Consider the following 16,653-nt stretch of genomic DNA (forward strand, 5'->3'; position numbering starts at 1 on the left):
TGTATTTCTTCAAAAGACACAATAATAGGACAATAATCTAACTTCTTCTTATAAAATACTTATGGCAAAAAAAAGCATCAGTAGTATTATTTTTATGTCATAAATAAATAAATTGAAATATAAAAAAATTAAGTGAATTTTCAATTAGTTAATCTATTCATCAGGCCACAGCATTTACTAAAGGCCATCTTTTAATCTAATTAAAAGTTCTACTCTGACAGCCAAGGGACTTAGTTCTTATCCTTTCAGAAAAAAAAAAAGTGTCTGTTTTAGACGCAGTACTCAAATCATCCTTTACTAACCCAGCAAATGTCGATGGAACACATTATGCCAGGGCCTGGGTACCCAGACCAAGTTCCTGTCCAATAGAGTGAACAGTGTAGTGAGGAAAGCCAACACTAAACACAAACAGACAAATTGAAACACAATAAATTGTCATAAGAGCTATGAATGAAAACCCACAGAGCATGCAAAGAAAGAGAATGACAAGAGAGGTTGTTTTAGCTGAGGGGGCAAGGCCTCCTTGTAGAGGTGATACTTAAGCTCAGAGGCCATATTTAAGCTCAGAGCCGAAACTTGGAGAATAAGTCAATAAGACATATGAGGAAAGGAAGGGCTTGAAAAACTGACTGAATCATGACTTCATTTACTGAGTTAGTGAAGGCTGATAGGGTTGGACAGTGTGGGTATACGGGAAGAAATTAGAGTTGTCCTTAAGTTTTGTTAAGGTTAAAATACCTGTGAAACTCCCATGTGTGGGTGTCAGGTTGCAGCTATTAATACAAATTTGATGCTCCCAGGAAATGTCTGGGATAGAATTTAAAATTTGGAGTTATCCACACGTGAACAGCATTTAAAGTCATAAGAATGGTTCGGATGACTGAGGAAGAAAGTATAAAGAGAGAAGATAAGGAGGCTTATCCTTAGGCTTCGGATCTTCCAACAACTAGAGGTCAAAAAGAGGAGGAGAAGCCAGTAAAGCAACTTGAGAAGAAGCTGTCAGAGAGGCAGAAGAAAAACTTGGAGCATGTTCTTGGCCTTTGTTCCATGAGGCCAAGAGAAGAGCATGTTCCACAGAACTTGAAATTGTCAAATGTTTTGAGTGCTACTGAAAAGTCAAATAAGTAAAGGATGAGAGTTTATATGTTCTTTTTAAAATTTGCAACAAGAAGGTCACTGGTGTCCTTGACAAGAGTAACTTAGTGGAGACCCCGGTGGTCATGGCCCCCAGGCCTTCTGATGGCCCAGCACAGGAACCATTCCTGAAGCCAACTCTTCAGACATGGATTGGACTGGACAATGGGTTGGAGAGGGATGCTGGTCAGGAGTGAGCTTCTTGGATCAGGTGGACACTTGAGACTATGTTGGCATCTCCTGCCTGGAGGGGAGATGAGAGGGTGGAGGGGGTTAGAAGCTGGCAAAATGGACATGAAAAGAGAGAGTGGAGGGAGAGAACGGGCTGTCTCATTAGGGGAAGAGGAATTGGGAATGTGTAGCAAGGTGTATATGGGTTTTTGTGTAAGAGACTGACTTGATTTGTAAACTTTCACTTAACGCACAATAAAAATTATATATATATATACATAAAAAGAGTTACTTAGTGGAGCTGGAGATAGATGCCAGGTTGGTGGGAGTTAAAGAGTAAATGGGAGGCAAAGTAGCAAAGATAACATTTGTAGAATACAAGTTTAACAAGTTTGACCGCAATTAGAGTGAAGAGTAATTGGCAGAGGATGTAGAGACCAGGGGATATTTTTTTTTTAATAATATTTTATTGTGTTTTCCGTATAGATTTACACAGCAGTTCAAGTTCCCATGCAACAATTTCTATACAAGTGTTCTTTACATTCTGCTTGTTCCACTTCCATTAATCTGATTTCCCTGGCCCTTTACAGTCTAATCTTTTTTTTTGAAGTAATTGTTGACCATTTCGCCTCATATAGGTGATTTTTTTTTTAAATTACTATACTTTAGATGAAGGTTTACAGAGCAAACTAGTTTCTCATTAAATGATTAATACACATATTGTTTTGTGCATTGCTTGCCAACTCCACAACATGTTAACACTCTTCAATTCTTGACCTTGGGTTCCCCATTAGGAGCCTTCCTGTCCCCTCCTTCCTTCTCGTCCTTGCCCCTGGGCTGGTGCGCCCTTTTAGTCTTGTTTTGATTTATGGGCCTGTCTAAACTTTGGCTGAAGGGTGAACCTCAGGAATGACTTCATTACTAAGCTATAAGGGCACCCAGGGGCCGTACTCTTGGGGTTTCTCCAGTCTCTTATAAACCAGTAATTCTGGTCTTTTTTTTGTGTGTGTTAGAATTTTGTTCTGCATTTTTCTCCAGCTCTGTCCAGGATGCTCTATTCTGATCCCTGTCAGAGCAGTTGGTGGTGTTAGCCAGGCACCATTTAGTTTTGCTGGACTCAGTCTGGTGGAGGCTGAGGTACTTGTGGTCCATTAGTCCTTTGGACTAATCTTTCCCTTGTGTCTTTGGTTTTCTTCATTCTCCCAAAGGATTTTTTTAATGAGTCACTGGAGCATTCCTGTTCACTGATGTGCATAATCTAATAGAGAGGAAGAAGCTAAAGACTCAGAAGTAAGAGGGGATACAAAAAGAGAGGGGTTGGGTACCAGGTGTAACAAAATGAAGAAGAAAGACAGAAAAGAATGTGTTTCAAACACCGACAGAGTTTATATAATTAATAAGAGGAAGTGAAGAAGAATAACATAAGTCACAGACAGAGAGTCATCAAACTTGTCAGGAGGCGTTTATCTAATCTACCTGCCTCCTACGCCTTCTGTTCTCCTTCCCTATTTCTTGAAGGAAAGACCAAAGCAGAGAAATGAGCTCCCCAAGTTTCAGAGGGAGAAGTCCCAAAATGAACAGTCTCTACTTAATATCTAATGATCCTTTCCCCCTTTCTTGTAAACAATGTAACCCTAATTCATTTGAACACTTTTCTGCTTGCTAAGTTTCTGTTTACTTGCTGCCAGCATTTGATGCTTTTGGACAACAAACAGTCCTGTCAACCTGTGTTGAGAACCACACAGGTTGGCTTTTCATGGAGCTTACTCTGAAGGACTCTGGTTATTGTATTTTACATCTCACTTTCTCCTTGGTGTTGATGCAGCTGTGTTTCATTAAGTTATCACCACTTGCTGCTCAACAATGGAATAAAAATAAATGGCATATGTTACTAATCTAAAGTGTTTTGAGGCTGTATTAGAGTGAGGCTTTTAATTGACTCAGGTAGACCAGGGCTTCTCAACCTCAGAACTACTGATATTTGTGGCCAGAAAATTGCTATGGGGAGTGGGGTGGGGACTGTCCTGTGCATTGTAAGATGCTTAGCAGCATCTCTGGCCTCTACTCCCTAGATGCCAGCAGTACGCCCACCCTGCCCCCAGTTGGGTCAACAAAAAATGTCTCCAGACAGTGCCAAATGTCCTCAGGGGAGGTGGGGCAAAATCAACCCCAGATGAGAACCACTGATATGAACTGATGTCATAACATCAAAATGGAAACTGAAAAAGGTCAATCAAAGACACAAAAATTTATCTAGTATCAGAATGTCTGTTTTTTGTGTAGGCAAATGTCTGGCTATTTGACTAAATTTTCAGTTTTCAAATGAATAGCAGATATCTTCATCACCAACAAACATTTGAATTAACACATCTTCTAGACCTTATCTCAACTTGATTTTAATTCTTGAAACAATCATGAGGTATTAACAGGTCAGAATCTGACAATTTAAAATATTTGTTAAGCTTTCTAAGTCTAAAACTTAACTGTCATATTTTGGCTCCTGTTTTATTCTGTGTTAATCGTTTTCAGTTTTATTTTATTTTGTGTTTGCTGCTTATTGTAAGCTGCTTTAACCCTTTTTGGAGGAAGTCAGAGGATAAATATTCATAAACACAGGCGTTGTTTTCAATATGTGAATAAGGAGTTCTCTTTTGTGGAAAGTTTCATCTCTCTTCCTATTGCCTCTACTCTGGCCTATGTTGAGAAATCTTACAATGACTTCGTATGGACTATGTTGCCTATATTACAATTTTTGTTTATAAATCATCTACTACATTGATGAAGATCATTCAAAAGCAGTTGCAGCAGTATATTGACAGGGAACTGCTAGAAATTCAAGCTGGATTCAGAAGAGGATGTGGAACAAGGGATAACATTGCTGATGTCAGATGGATCCTGGCTGAAAGCAGAGAATACCAGAAGGATGTTTACCTGTGTTTTATTGACTATGCCAAGGCATTTGACTGTGTGGGTCATAAGAAATTATGATAACATTGTGAATAATGGGAAATCCAGAACACTTAATTGTGCTCACAAGGAATCTGTACGTAGACCAAGAAGCAGTTGTTCGAACAGAACAAGGGGATACTGCGTGAATTAAAGTCAGGAAAGGTGTTCGTCAGAGTTGTATCTTTTCACCATACTTATTCAAACTGTATGCTGAGCAAATAATCTGAGAAGTTGGACTATATGAAGAAGAACACAGTATCAGAATTGGAGGAAGGCCTGTTAACGACCTGCAATATGCAGATAATACAACCGTGCTTGATGAAATTGCAGAGGACATAAGCACTTACTGATGAAGATCAAAGACTACAGCCTTCAGGATGGATTACACCTCTACATAAAGAAAACAAAAACCTTCACAACTGGGCCAATAAGCAGCATCTTGACAAATGGTGAAAAGATTGACGTTGTCAAGGATTTCGTTTTACTTGGATCCATAATCAAAGCCCATGGAAGCAGCTGTCAAGAACTCAAACGACACATTGCATTGGGCAAATCTGCTGCAAAAGACCTCTTTAAACTGTTAAAAAGCAAAGGTGTCACTTTGAGGACTAAGGTGTGCCTGACCCAAGCTATGGTATTTTCAATCACCTAATATGCTTGCAGTAGCTGGACAATGAATAAGAAAGACCAAAGAAGAATTGATGTGTTTGAATTATGGTGTTGGAGAAGAATATTGAATATATCATGAACTTCCAGAAGAATGAAAAATTCTGTCTTGGAAGAAGTACAGCCAGAATGTTCCTTGGAAGCAAGGATGGTGAGGTTTTGTCCCACGTACTTGGGACAAAAAATTAGGAGGAACCAGCCGCTAGAGAAGGATATCATGCTTGGTAAAGTAGAGGGTCAGTGAAAAAGGGGACGGCCCTGAAAGAGATGGGTTGACACAGTGGCTGTAACAATGCTCTCAAGCATAACAACGATTGTGAGGATGGTGCAGGACCAGGCAGTGTTTCATTCTGCCGTACATAGGGTCACTATAAGTCGGCACCGACTCGACAGTACCTAACAATAACAACAACACATTGCATTATTACTCTGCAGAACCGTCAAAGGCAAGGAGTGATACTCAGTGTGAAACTAAGAGAGGTGATTCAGATCTATCACTTACTGGGAAACTTAAGTTTCTGGTTGTTGGTTTCCTCACATTCAAATCCAATTAACATTTATGGAGAGGCATGTAGCTTCCCCAGGTCAATATTTGACAATGTCCCACAGACTGTTTTGTGATAAGGTATGACTGCTCCATTAGCAGCAAAGTTTGAGGATCAGAAGATACTCAAACAGCTCGTCATTTTCATGAACAACCCAGTAGGGATTAGCTATGAGCTATGTTAATCCTTCTTGAATTACATCCTTCCATTTTGGGAAAATATTATAAATTTAGTCTCTTTTGTGTAATATATAAATTCCACATAAACAAGTATTGAACTCCACGACACGCATGGTGAAGTGTTTAGGAGTGCAGTGTACTGATGTCTGCAAGTTACCATGAAAAAAAAATATGATGGAAGGATGGAAAAATGATAAGTGGGTAGATGTGTGAATAAGCAAACATCATGAATTGTTCATTGTAGAATCTAATTGGTGGGGTATATGGGTACCCATTATATACTGCTTTCAAATTTATTGTTTGAATATTTTCATCATAAGGTATAAAAAAAAAATAATAAATTCTTTCTATTATTTTAAAGTCTCCTCTTTCCAAGCTATAGTGTTTGGGGTTTTGGTGAACAAGACATGTTTACTAGCCTTTATACTATTAGTCATATATAAACTGAAGAGGTCTCAGTTTTCAGGATGTCCAAGTGGCAACTCTGACCCCTTGAATATTTTAAACCCGAAATTACTCCAAATGCTTGAAGCCTCAAAGCTTTTATTTAAGAGTATTAGGAAAATACTTTTGGATTTGTTTTCATTATTCTCTGTAATGCTGGACCATGCTAGATTGTTTTTCAAGAAATTCCTACACTATATTGGTTAATGGCACATTAACATGCTAGTTAACTAAGTTAAAATTTCCAAATCTTCCTCAACTTCCTCCTCTCTCTGACTCCCCTATCCAACTGTTCTCAAGAGCTATCAACCTTACTTTTTAGATATTCTGGAAATCTTCCATTCTTTCCAACACCACTTCTACTCCCTTGGTTTAAACCCACACCTGGACTCTTGTATTGGTTTTTGATGTTTTTTCTCACAAACATGTCCTCTTCATTGGCTTCAGAGTACTCTTCCCAGAATTCAAATATACTGGTATCACTCCGCTACTTGACAAACTTCAGTAAAAGTTAAGAATCATTGTTAAATATTTTAGATTTAGTAATGATGTTGTAAATTTTTCTAAAGAGCAGTTATCTTTTAAAATAGACTTTAAAATATTTACAGATGAAACAATGAATGCCTGGGATCTGCTTCAACAATAATATGGGAAGGAGAGATCATGGGTGGGAGCATAGATGAAACAAGATTGGGACCATGAGTTGAACACATTTAAAGTCAGGTGGTGAATGAGTGGGAGTTCATTATATTATTTTGTGTGATTTTGTATATGTTTGAAATGTTCTATAATAAAATGTTTTTTAACAACTTTAAATGTTTCTCAAAAATGCCCAACTACTTCAGAAGGGCAAACAGTACTCTGAACCATCAGAAACCACCTTGTCTTCTGAGCATTTTCTCTAGTCCCTCTACCAACATGTATCCTATGATTCAGCTCCACCAATTTACATGTTATTCTTAAAATTAGCACTTTAAAAAATAGTTTTCTGTTCTTGGACAATGACTACTTATCCTTTTATACCTGGATTGACTAAATGTTTTCAATTCTAGGGAACCTTACCTGAGTCATCCTGATACAATTAGTCATTTCCCCTTTGAACTTTGTACAACTCTTTTAAAGAACATATATCCATATATTGTATTATGATAATTATAACAACTTTTTAAAATGTTTACCTGCCTCATTAAGTAGTAATATTCTGTAAAGTCTGCATCATTAATCATGTTTATGCAGTATGTAGCACAAAGCATGCATTTGAAAACATTTACCAAATAAGTCATCTTTCATACATACATTTTTTAGGTTCTTTCCTATTAACTTTTACTACTTGTTATGGATTAAACTGTATCCCCCCCGCCAAATGTGTGTCAATTGGCTTGTCCATGATTCCCAGTATTGTGAGGTTGTACTCCATTTTGTGATCTGATGTAATTATCCTATGTGTTGTAAATCCTAAACACTATTATGTTAATGAGGCAGCATTATAGGCATTATGTTAGTGAGGCAGGATACAGCCTACAGGATTAGGTTGTATCTTGAGTCAATGTCTCTTGAGATGTAAAAGAGAGAAGCAAGGAGAGAGGAGGGGAGCCTCATTACTGCCAAGGAAAAAGAGCCAGGAGAAGTGCATCCTTTGGACCTAGGACCCTTGTGCTGAGAAGCTCCTAGACCAGGGGAAGATAGATGACCAGGACCTTCCCCCAGAGCAGGCAGAGAGAAAGCTTTCCCCTGCAGCTGGCACCTGAATTTAGACTTCCACCCTCCTAAACTGTGAGAGAATAAATTTCTCTTTGTTAAAGCCATTTGCTTGTGGTATTTCTGGTATAGCAGCACTAGACAACCAAGACATTACCTAAATGTAAATCCTGGCTTACACTTGAGGAGTTCCATAAACCAGACTGTACCTGCTTAGCTCTTAATAATTTTTGGTTTAGTACACTTTCCCAATCTAGGAATTAAAGCTCAAAACAATTTCCCAAGCATATTAGTCTCTCTTCTCCAAGACTGACATGAGATAATATTCCAAATAGTTGCAGAATTTTATGTATGACACATTCCTCAGTCATCCCTTTAACTTAAAAAGATAAACGCTCAATTTCTTACACAATAGCACCACCATCACTGGCTTAAGCCAACCAAAGTTCCTGCAGCTTCCAAATGGAGGTCAATAGCAATATTTCTTCTAAAACACAGAGAATTAAAATAGCATGAGATATGTTACACCAGTCCTACTTCAAGGTCTACTTGGTCCCTTAATCTCGCTCTAAGCATGTACACAAAAAATAGTTTATACAGTGAGTATGGCTGCCCATCTTGGTGTCAATATTATGTCACTTCTTATAAAAAACAAATAAAATTTAAAGCAAATGGTCACTGCTGGCTAGTCAACCGGGTCTAACCATCATGCTCTTTGTTATACCTGTCATCTTCTGAGATGCTGTAATGATTTTTGAGGGTTGCCAGAGGCTTAGCTCTGCAGGATCACCCTGCCAGAGGTGCAGAGGACCACAGTCAAGAGAACGCTTCAACGATGAAAACAGAATGAGTTTGGTCTGTGAAGGGCTACAAGGAATCTGCAGGGTACGTACATACATCCAGAGTCCTAGGACACATCTTTCTCCTACAGCAGCCTTCTAATGGAAATGGTGCTGCATTTAGCATGACTTCCTTAGGACATAATGTCAGTTGCATGACTAGGACAGCAGAACCCAAAGTCTACAGAATGGCTGCTATTTTCATAGAGAGCATCAATATTTAACATAGACATGGTGAGATGCAATGCACATGAATGGCAAAGGCATTCACTTTGTCTCCAGGCAGACTAAGATGAGAATCCTGGCTTCACTGCTCCCTGACTTGTGACTTTGTGCAAGGTACTCAGCCTCTCTGAAATTTAGTTTTCTGTCCTGTCAGAGTGGGAACAATAATGCTTATCTCTGGGTGTCGTCAAAATAAATGTCAGTTTCATTTCTCTCCCAGTAGTTTCATTTCTCTCCCAGTAGGATACCCAGTTATAATGCCTGCTGCAGAAGAAAAAAAAGAGGCAGATTTATCTCACAATCGGAGTGACTAGGGAAAGAGACCAAGAGAAATCTCCAGCACCATCATTCAGATAGGGCACTTGTCCCTGCCATAAAAAAATAGTGATCTTTAAAAATCCTGTCTGCTCAGATGATTTTGAATGACAGGCATTCCATGCATAAATGAAATGCTTTCTACCTTTAAAAAACAGAACTGAAAGCAGAGCAGAATCCAAAGTTCAGTCAAATAGAACTTATGCGTTTTCCAGAACCAAATACGAAGGTTAAACTCAGTTCTTCTATTTTAAAACTGTTTTAAAGTCTCGAGTAGTTTCTGAGTTTCAGAAATCTTAGAACACTCATCCTGGATGGTCACAGGGTGAGTTGTTAAGAGACTGCTGGAATGTTCTTTCTTGCAGCTCCTTTATTCTAAATCTAATGAGTTCTGCCAAGTCAACCTGTTTTTGTAAATTCTTAGGAAGGGATCCCTTCCTAAAGGACTCCAAAGAATACTGGCTCAGCCCTTTTGAATTTTTGGATGAAGTAGAAAAAATATTACTTTTTCAAAACAAACCAGAGGAATGATTAAACAACCTTTTTTTTTTTTTTTCTTTTAACGTTTGTGTCTGATTCCATGGCAGATCGATGGACTCTTTGACTAAGTTCTTCTCTAAGTTGACCTTGTTTCTGAACTCAAATGTCCATGGGCTTTGGAAACATCATCATGGGTGTACATGAGATGGCAAATCTCAAATCAGTCATTCATTTACCCTTTCCTCATCCAAAGATAAAATATAATTTACATCACTTTTCATCACAAAGAACAATTCCACAGATATGTAAGTACATAGTCATAGTTGAAGTTTATCTTTCTCCAAAAGACAGAATAAACTAAGAGAACAGGCAGGGCACTGGTAATTGGAAGACTGGGGCTTATTTGAGCTCTGGCAGTTGTTAGCTTGCTCACTTTCTATCATCTTCAGTTTTCTCACTCTAACAATGGTGATGATGTCCTCCCTCTTGCTCAGAATTGTGGCAAAGTGCATGAAAGTGTCTTATACCTGCAAATACCTGTATAAATGCAGAAATTTGGCTTCTCAGTAACAAGGATGGGCTCGAAGATTAAAGCACCACGGACCCCACAGGTACAATGATTAATCGAAACAGGAAAAAAAATCAGTCTTCAAATTCCATAAAGCAATGGGACCATGACACTCAAACAGCTCAATAATTGCAGGGACAGCAAATGAACCACCCATACAAAGGGAAAGAAAAAGTCAAGGCAGTTAACTCTTTGGGAACATGTTTCTTTGAGATATGGTCTTTTAAAATATGGCAAAAACAAAGAAATAAAGCAAACAGTGCATCACAGAATCTGCTTCCTTGCCCTAAAAGATCCAAAGAAAACAATCAAGCATTTTATTTGGTTTCAAATCAGCCTTGCAGTATGATTTGTGGACTCTGTTCCCATTCTGAGACCACCCAACATGTCCCTATATAACACCCCCAAGGACAACACCAATTTCTTTGGAAATAAGCAATTCTCTCCAAGAACTGGAGGTAATTTCCAGTGGTTCTGGTTTAGCAGGCTGCATCGCTGACTGGTATTGAGTGGGGCTTAGTTTTAGAGGCATCAGGCAGGTGGCAAGTAGATTAAAAAGTCCCTTCTCTTGCTATAACTAGTTTGCAATTCACTGTGTGTAATCTTGTTATAATAAGCTTGGGGGAAAAAATTGATAAACTTTCTTAAAGACTTCCATGAATGGTCTACTTGCTTAATTTTTCTCCTGATTAACCAAAGAATCTTCCTGGCTACTTGTATATTACTCAGTGCTCTTTCTCATTATCACCACATAATTTTCACATTTAACCACATGGAGGAATGTAGAGAGAAAAATAAAATATTTTAAGGTGCTCAAGAAGTAGGTTTCTATAATTTGTCTCTGTCTGATGACACAGAAAAGCCATACATTCATGGCCCACAAGACTGCCATTCTTAAAATATATGACAGATGAGAGGAGAAAAATGTGTCTCTGCATGGCACAGTTAAGCGCTTGACTACTGATTAAAAGGTAGGCAGATCTAACCCACTCAGAGGAGCCTCAGAAGACAGACCTGCCGATCTGCTTTCTAGAACCTGATGGAGCACAGTTCTACTCTGCACACATGGGGTTGCCATGAGTGGGAATCAACTCAAAAGCAACTAGCTTGTTTTCTTTTTGAGGGGGGGCATGCACTTAGGGGCAACAGCAGGTGTAGGCAGCATCTCAGGCAACAGAGAAAAGCACACCTCTCCTCCTGTACCAAGGCTTTCCCCACTCACAGCCAGCCACCTGCCCTGTGACCCTCCCTCACAGCTCAGAACAAAGAGAAACTTCGTGACTGATTGCATGATTTCTATTCATAAACAACCTACATGAACAACCAATCTTCCAGGTTGAGCCATAACTAACAGGTGTGATAACAGCTTTATCAACACTAAGGCAGCTCTTGGGGGTGGGGCATGGGTGGAATGGTTGCCCTCGAAAGGAAAGGAGTGACAGGAAAAACTGAGGAAAAGGCCAGAAGGGGCAGTGAGAGCAGTGTGCTCCAGGTTGCTAATAACGCTCTTGATTGCTCTTCTTACCAATGTAGGCCCATCATTTATTTTCAAAGAGAAAAACATGCCACTAGTCAATGACACAAATAGCTTGGGTTCAGACTACCACAGGGGAAACCTAGCCCTTCCTGCCACAGGGAGTTCCAAATGACCATAGCACACATTATGTCTAATCATACAGTGCTGCAAATATTCTCACTTGCATTTCATGAGCTTTTCAGTTGACAAGTGGGATTAGTATATACATTAAAGTTCTCTTACTTTATTAATGTCCACAGCACTGTGTAGCTGAGGAGTGTTAGTGTGGGTTCCAGGGGCCAGGTCTTGTGCAGGCACAAGCCCTAATTATGTGACTACAGGCATGTCTCCTGTCTAAACAGCCCTGTCATGTCCCATGTGTCTAAACAGCCCTGTCATCCTCATCGTTTAGAGCGGAGGAGCCCTCCAAATTTCTCTGGCCTTTGTTTAATAACTACTTGTACTGTTTTTACTCTTTCCCTCCTTTCATCTACCTGCGAAACAGCTGCTGCTAGGCTTCTCTTTTAAGAGTTTCGAGGAGGTTAGCGAGTGTGCAAACTCAGGATGAGTGAAGAGACCTGTCACAGGGCTCACACACTGAGCTCCAATGTACCTGATGGAGGCAGAGAGCTCCTTGCTCTATCTTGGCTTGAAGCACCCATATGTTTCTGCGTAGCTTGCTCACATACCTCTTTGTTTCCCCTGCCCTTGTGGCTGGTAAGATCTGAAGATCATAAAAGTTCCCTGGTGAAAATACAGTTCTTGTATGCATTTAAGACTGGTCTTCTGAGAAGCAATACAGAGGTGGTGTGGGGATAAAAAATGTGGGTTCTGGACTCAAATCCAGGTGTGATGCCCACCTGTGCATGTATAGCCAAGTGACTAACAGGTCTCAGAGCCTCAGTTTCTTCATCTATAAAACTGGAATATAATATGTAGCATATAAAGTTATTGGATTACTTGAAAATAAATGTACTTGCTTAGCACATTATCTGACATAGTAAGTACACAATAAACATAAGTTATAATTATTAGCATTACTGTCATGATGGTGAAGTCCCTGGGTGGTGAAAACTGTTAATACACTCAGCTGCTAACTGAAAGGTTGGAGGTTCGAGTTCACCCAAGGCGCCACTGGAAGCCCTATGGAGCAGGGTTCTAGTCTGACACACATGAAATCACCAAGAGTCAGAATTGACTCAATGGCAACTGGTTATTTGTTTATCATGATAGTAACAGTAGCATGTATGTTGAGCAAATAATCCAAGAAGCTAGACTATGTGAAGAAGAACACGGCATCAGGATTGAAGGAAGACTCATTAACAACCTGCAATATGCAGATGATACAACCTTGCTTGTTGAAAGCATAGAGGACTTAAGCTGATAAAGATCAAAGACCACAGCCTTCAGTATGGATTACACCTCAACAGAAAGAAAACCAAAATCCTCACAAGTGGACCATTAAGCAACATCATGGCAAACCAAGAAAAGATTGCAGTTGTCAAGGTTTTCATTTTACTTGGATCCACAACCAATGTCAATGGGAGCAGCAGTTCAGAAATCAAAAAAAAAAAAAACATTGCATTGGGAAAATCTGCTGCAAAAGACCTCTTTAACGTGTTAAAAAGCAAAGATGTCACTTTGAGGACTAAGGTGTGCCTAACTCAAGCCACGGATATGATCCAAGCTGGACAATGAATAAGAAGGACCAAAGAATTGATGCCTTTGAATTGTGGTGTTGGTGAAGAATATTGAATATACGATGGTCTGCCAGAAGAATGAATAATAAGTCTTGGAAGAAGTATAGCCAGAATGCTCCTTAAAGGCAAAGATGGCGAGACTTCGTCTCATGTACTTTGGACATGTTATCAGGAGGAACCAGTCCCTGGAGAAGGACATCATGCTTGGTAGAGTATCATCACAAAAGAGGAAGACCCTCAACAAGATGGATTGACACAGTGGCTGCAACAATGGGCTCAAGCACAGCAATGATTGTGAGGACGGTGCAGGACCTGGCAGTGTTTCGTTTTGTTATATACAGGGTTGCTATGAGTCAGAAACGACTTGACAGCATCTAACAACAACATCAATAGAGCAGAAGACTTGAGCTCTCTTTTCTGGCTTTGCCATTAGTCCTGTAACCCAGATAATTTTGCTACAATTCCCCCATCTTCGAAATGAAGGCATTAAATCACACATTCTATAATTCCTACCCAGATCTAAAAGTCTTTGACTTTATGGATGTACTGTCTGCGTGTAAAATAATTTTTTTTATTTATTTTGTTGTTAATATTTTGAAAGTCAAGGTATCATTGGGTTTTTGTCAAAATAATCTGCCAACCTTAAAATTTCAGCATTCTGCTAATTCAAAAACACTCTGACTCCCATGCAGACACTCCATTTTATCCTGGGAGGCTCTATTTTTTCTAGAGACACATTTTCACTTGAGAGTTATTTTCCACTATCAGCCTGTGGAAAAAGTGAAACTATGCCAGGAGAAACCTCCTAAAAAGAATGGCCCAGCAGGGCAGCCAGTCTACCAGTCAGACAGGGAAGTCACTGGGCCACATGGCCTCATGATGACCCAGGAACCTCACACAAACAGCATAAAGAGGAATGCAGGAGTTGGAAATATTTTTTCTCGTTGGACACTCTGGGTTTTATGGGTTCGTCTACATTTTAAGAGAAAGAAGAACTTTCCAATGCCAGACTAGCCATTTTCTAGATGGGGCATCTGGAACTCCTTCCATCACAGATCTCTGGCTGATGAGATACTCAAAACAAATTGTGTGGCGGTTAACTCTGAGGCAGAACCAGCATGTCCTAGGCAATTTTCAACTCACTCTCCACACGCAACAAGGGCGGGTGAGGTTGGAGAGTGAACAGCGTTCCCTCTGGCCAGGGGGCAGAAGTCGGAAGAAAATCATACAACTTGAGCCTACATGGCAATCTCATCTGTCTGCCTGGAGAAACAAGCACACTTCGGGGTGTCCTGGGCTCAACATAAGTAAAACAACTGTTTGGTAAGAATTCAAATCAACAAAGCTCTGTCTGCTTGCCCTCCCTAATGTCCAGGCAATCCAGAAAAAGGAAGCTGTTTGGTTACCTCCCTGCAGCACTCTGATTCAGAATGCTGTCACTTCCAGAGGTTTACATCATCTATGTTCAGGGTTCTGCCCTCTCCCTTTTCCCCTTTTTCCTTTCTTCTTAAGCATCTTGTCTGCTGACTCCTGAGGAAAGATAGAAGTCCCTAAACAAGAGCTCAGTTCCAGTATGGTGCCTACCAAGGCTTCAAACTGGTTCGGTCCAGATGGACCCCCTGCTGGGAATTTACATTTCCACCCTGGGAATTAGAATTACTGAATCAGAATCTACATTTTAACGAGGTTCCCAGGTAATTCTTGCATATATCTTGTCAAAAATGTAGACTCTGATTCGGTATAACTGGGGGTAGAAATGCAAGTTCTCAGCAAGGGGTCAAACCAGAAAGAGGCAGTTCAAAGCCCTGGTGCCTGCTTTGCTGCTATCCCAAGAGCATGCCCCATTGTTGTTGAATGAGCCTAGGAAAGAACCAGTCCTTTCAGTTATTTGGGTGCCAGCCCCGTATTTGATAATCAGCTTTAGGCAGCACTTGGATAACACAGTTCAAAAACAAGAAAGACCCTGACCATCACAAAAACATAAACTTTCCCTTACCTAAAGTAAGAAAGACCTGGAGCAACTACCAGTTTTAGTTTTAAAATAATGAAAGTGAATTAGTTTGTTGAAGAAGAGAGTACACTAGCTATAAAATATAGTTTTCAATGAGTTGGAAAGCATGCGTGAAATCTAAATATAATTTTTAATCTAAATCTAAACATGATTTTGTCACTTTTCCATATTGCAGATTGTTTCACACAGGTAAATAAAATATTCTTCAAATTTGACTAGGAAAGGTCAATTTAGACATATAATAAGCTCAGATGTTTTTTTAAAGAATGGAAGTTTTCTAGTTCAGTAGTAAAACTGATTAAAATCAAATAGTCATGAAATCACTTCAAGAAGTTCTCTACTTTGTAACCCAAATCTTCACTTTGAACCTCAATACCCTGGACTATAAAAACCCTGGACAACAGAAAATAAACTCACTGCTTCTTAGATATGAATCAAGCAATATGTCCCATTCATCCCTCAAAGTTAGAAAACAATGTTGTTGAAAGTGACAGGTTCTAAAAAAGTCACTAAAGCTACAATTGGCCAGTAACAATGAGTACAAATAAAATATCATCTTTTGTAGTGCCAGAGAGGAAACCAAAATCAAAATTAGAAAAATTGTGAGTGGTTTGCACAACCCACACACACATAGAAGTTCTCCAGTTACTTACTGCACTGGGCTCTGCCCGGTATTCCTCACATCAGTGCCTTGCCTGTCCAGTTGCCAAGTGCTGCAAGCAGCTGTTTCCTTCAACCCGGGGCTCTGTGTCTTACCCAGTCACATGTGCCTCCTGATAAATGCTGCTGCCGTGCCAGGAGGTCAGAAACTGAAGATCATTCTTCTTCTCATTTGCAAATCTTCTCAAAACTACTGAGTTGGCTCTGCTGTTTCATTAGCATGCAGAGCTGCACATTCCATAATTTTTTTTTTTCTTTTAGTGATAAACACCGAACAGCTGATAAGTTATACTGGAGGGCAGGTCAACAGCAAGTAGAAAGTTAATGGTGTTTATGTGGGATGTGGGGTGGGGAGGCAGGCAGTCCCTACGCTCTCTCATCTCACTCAGGTTTTCATTGGGGCCCCCGAACAGCAAGAGAAAGGAACCACAGACTCATACAGCAGGTAGAAGCTACTCTATAGTCCAGGTACACCTGAAACACGTCAATCTACCTCTCCATCTTGGTTTCATTTTTTCAGCACCCAAAGCTCCAGTTTGTTGGCACAGCCACA

At 39.7% G+C, this 16,653-nt stretch overlaps 1 protein-coding gene across 7 annotated transcripts in view; it reads right to left on the reverse strand.

The window, feature by feature from the left end:
• RASGRP3 (RAS guanyl releasing protein 3) overlaps nucleotides 1-16,389 on the reverse strand; it is a 130,589-nt gene extending 114,200 nt beyond the window's left edge. For 5 of the 7 annotated variants that reach the window (XM_064277218.1, XM_064277217.1, XM_064277216.1 and 2 more), the window contains exon 1: nucleotides 16,094-16,204. The gene's annotated coding sequence lies outside the window, so the exon portion shown is untranslated. Of the gene's footprint in view, nucleotides 1-16,093 lie in introns of all 7 variants that reach the window. The other 2 variants (XM_064277214.1, XM_064277215.1) reach the window with 2 other exon arrangements.
• Nucleotides 16,390-16,653: the final 264 nt, after the last annotated feature.

Source organism: Loxodonta africana, chromosome 26 (genome assembly GCF_030014295.1).
Source record: "Loxodonta africana isolate mLoxAfr1 chromosome 26, mLoxAfr1.hap2, whole genome shotgun sequence".
NCBI classification, from domain to species: Eukaryota; Metazoa; Chordata; class Mammalia; order Proboscidea; family Elephantidae; genus Loxodonta; species Loxodonta africana.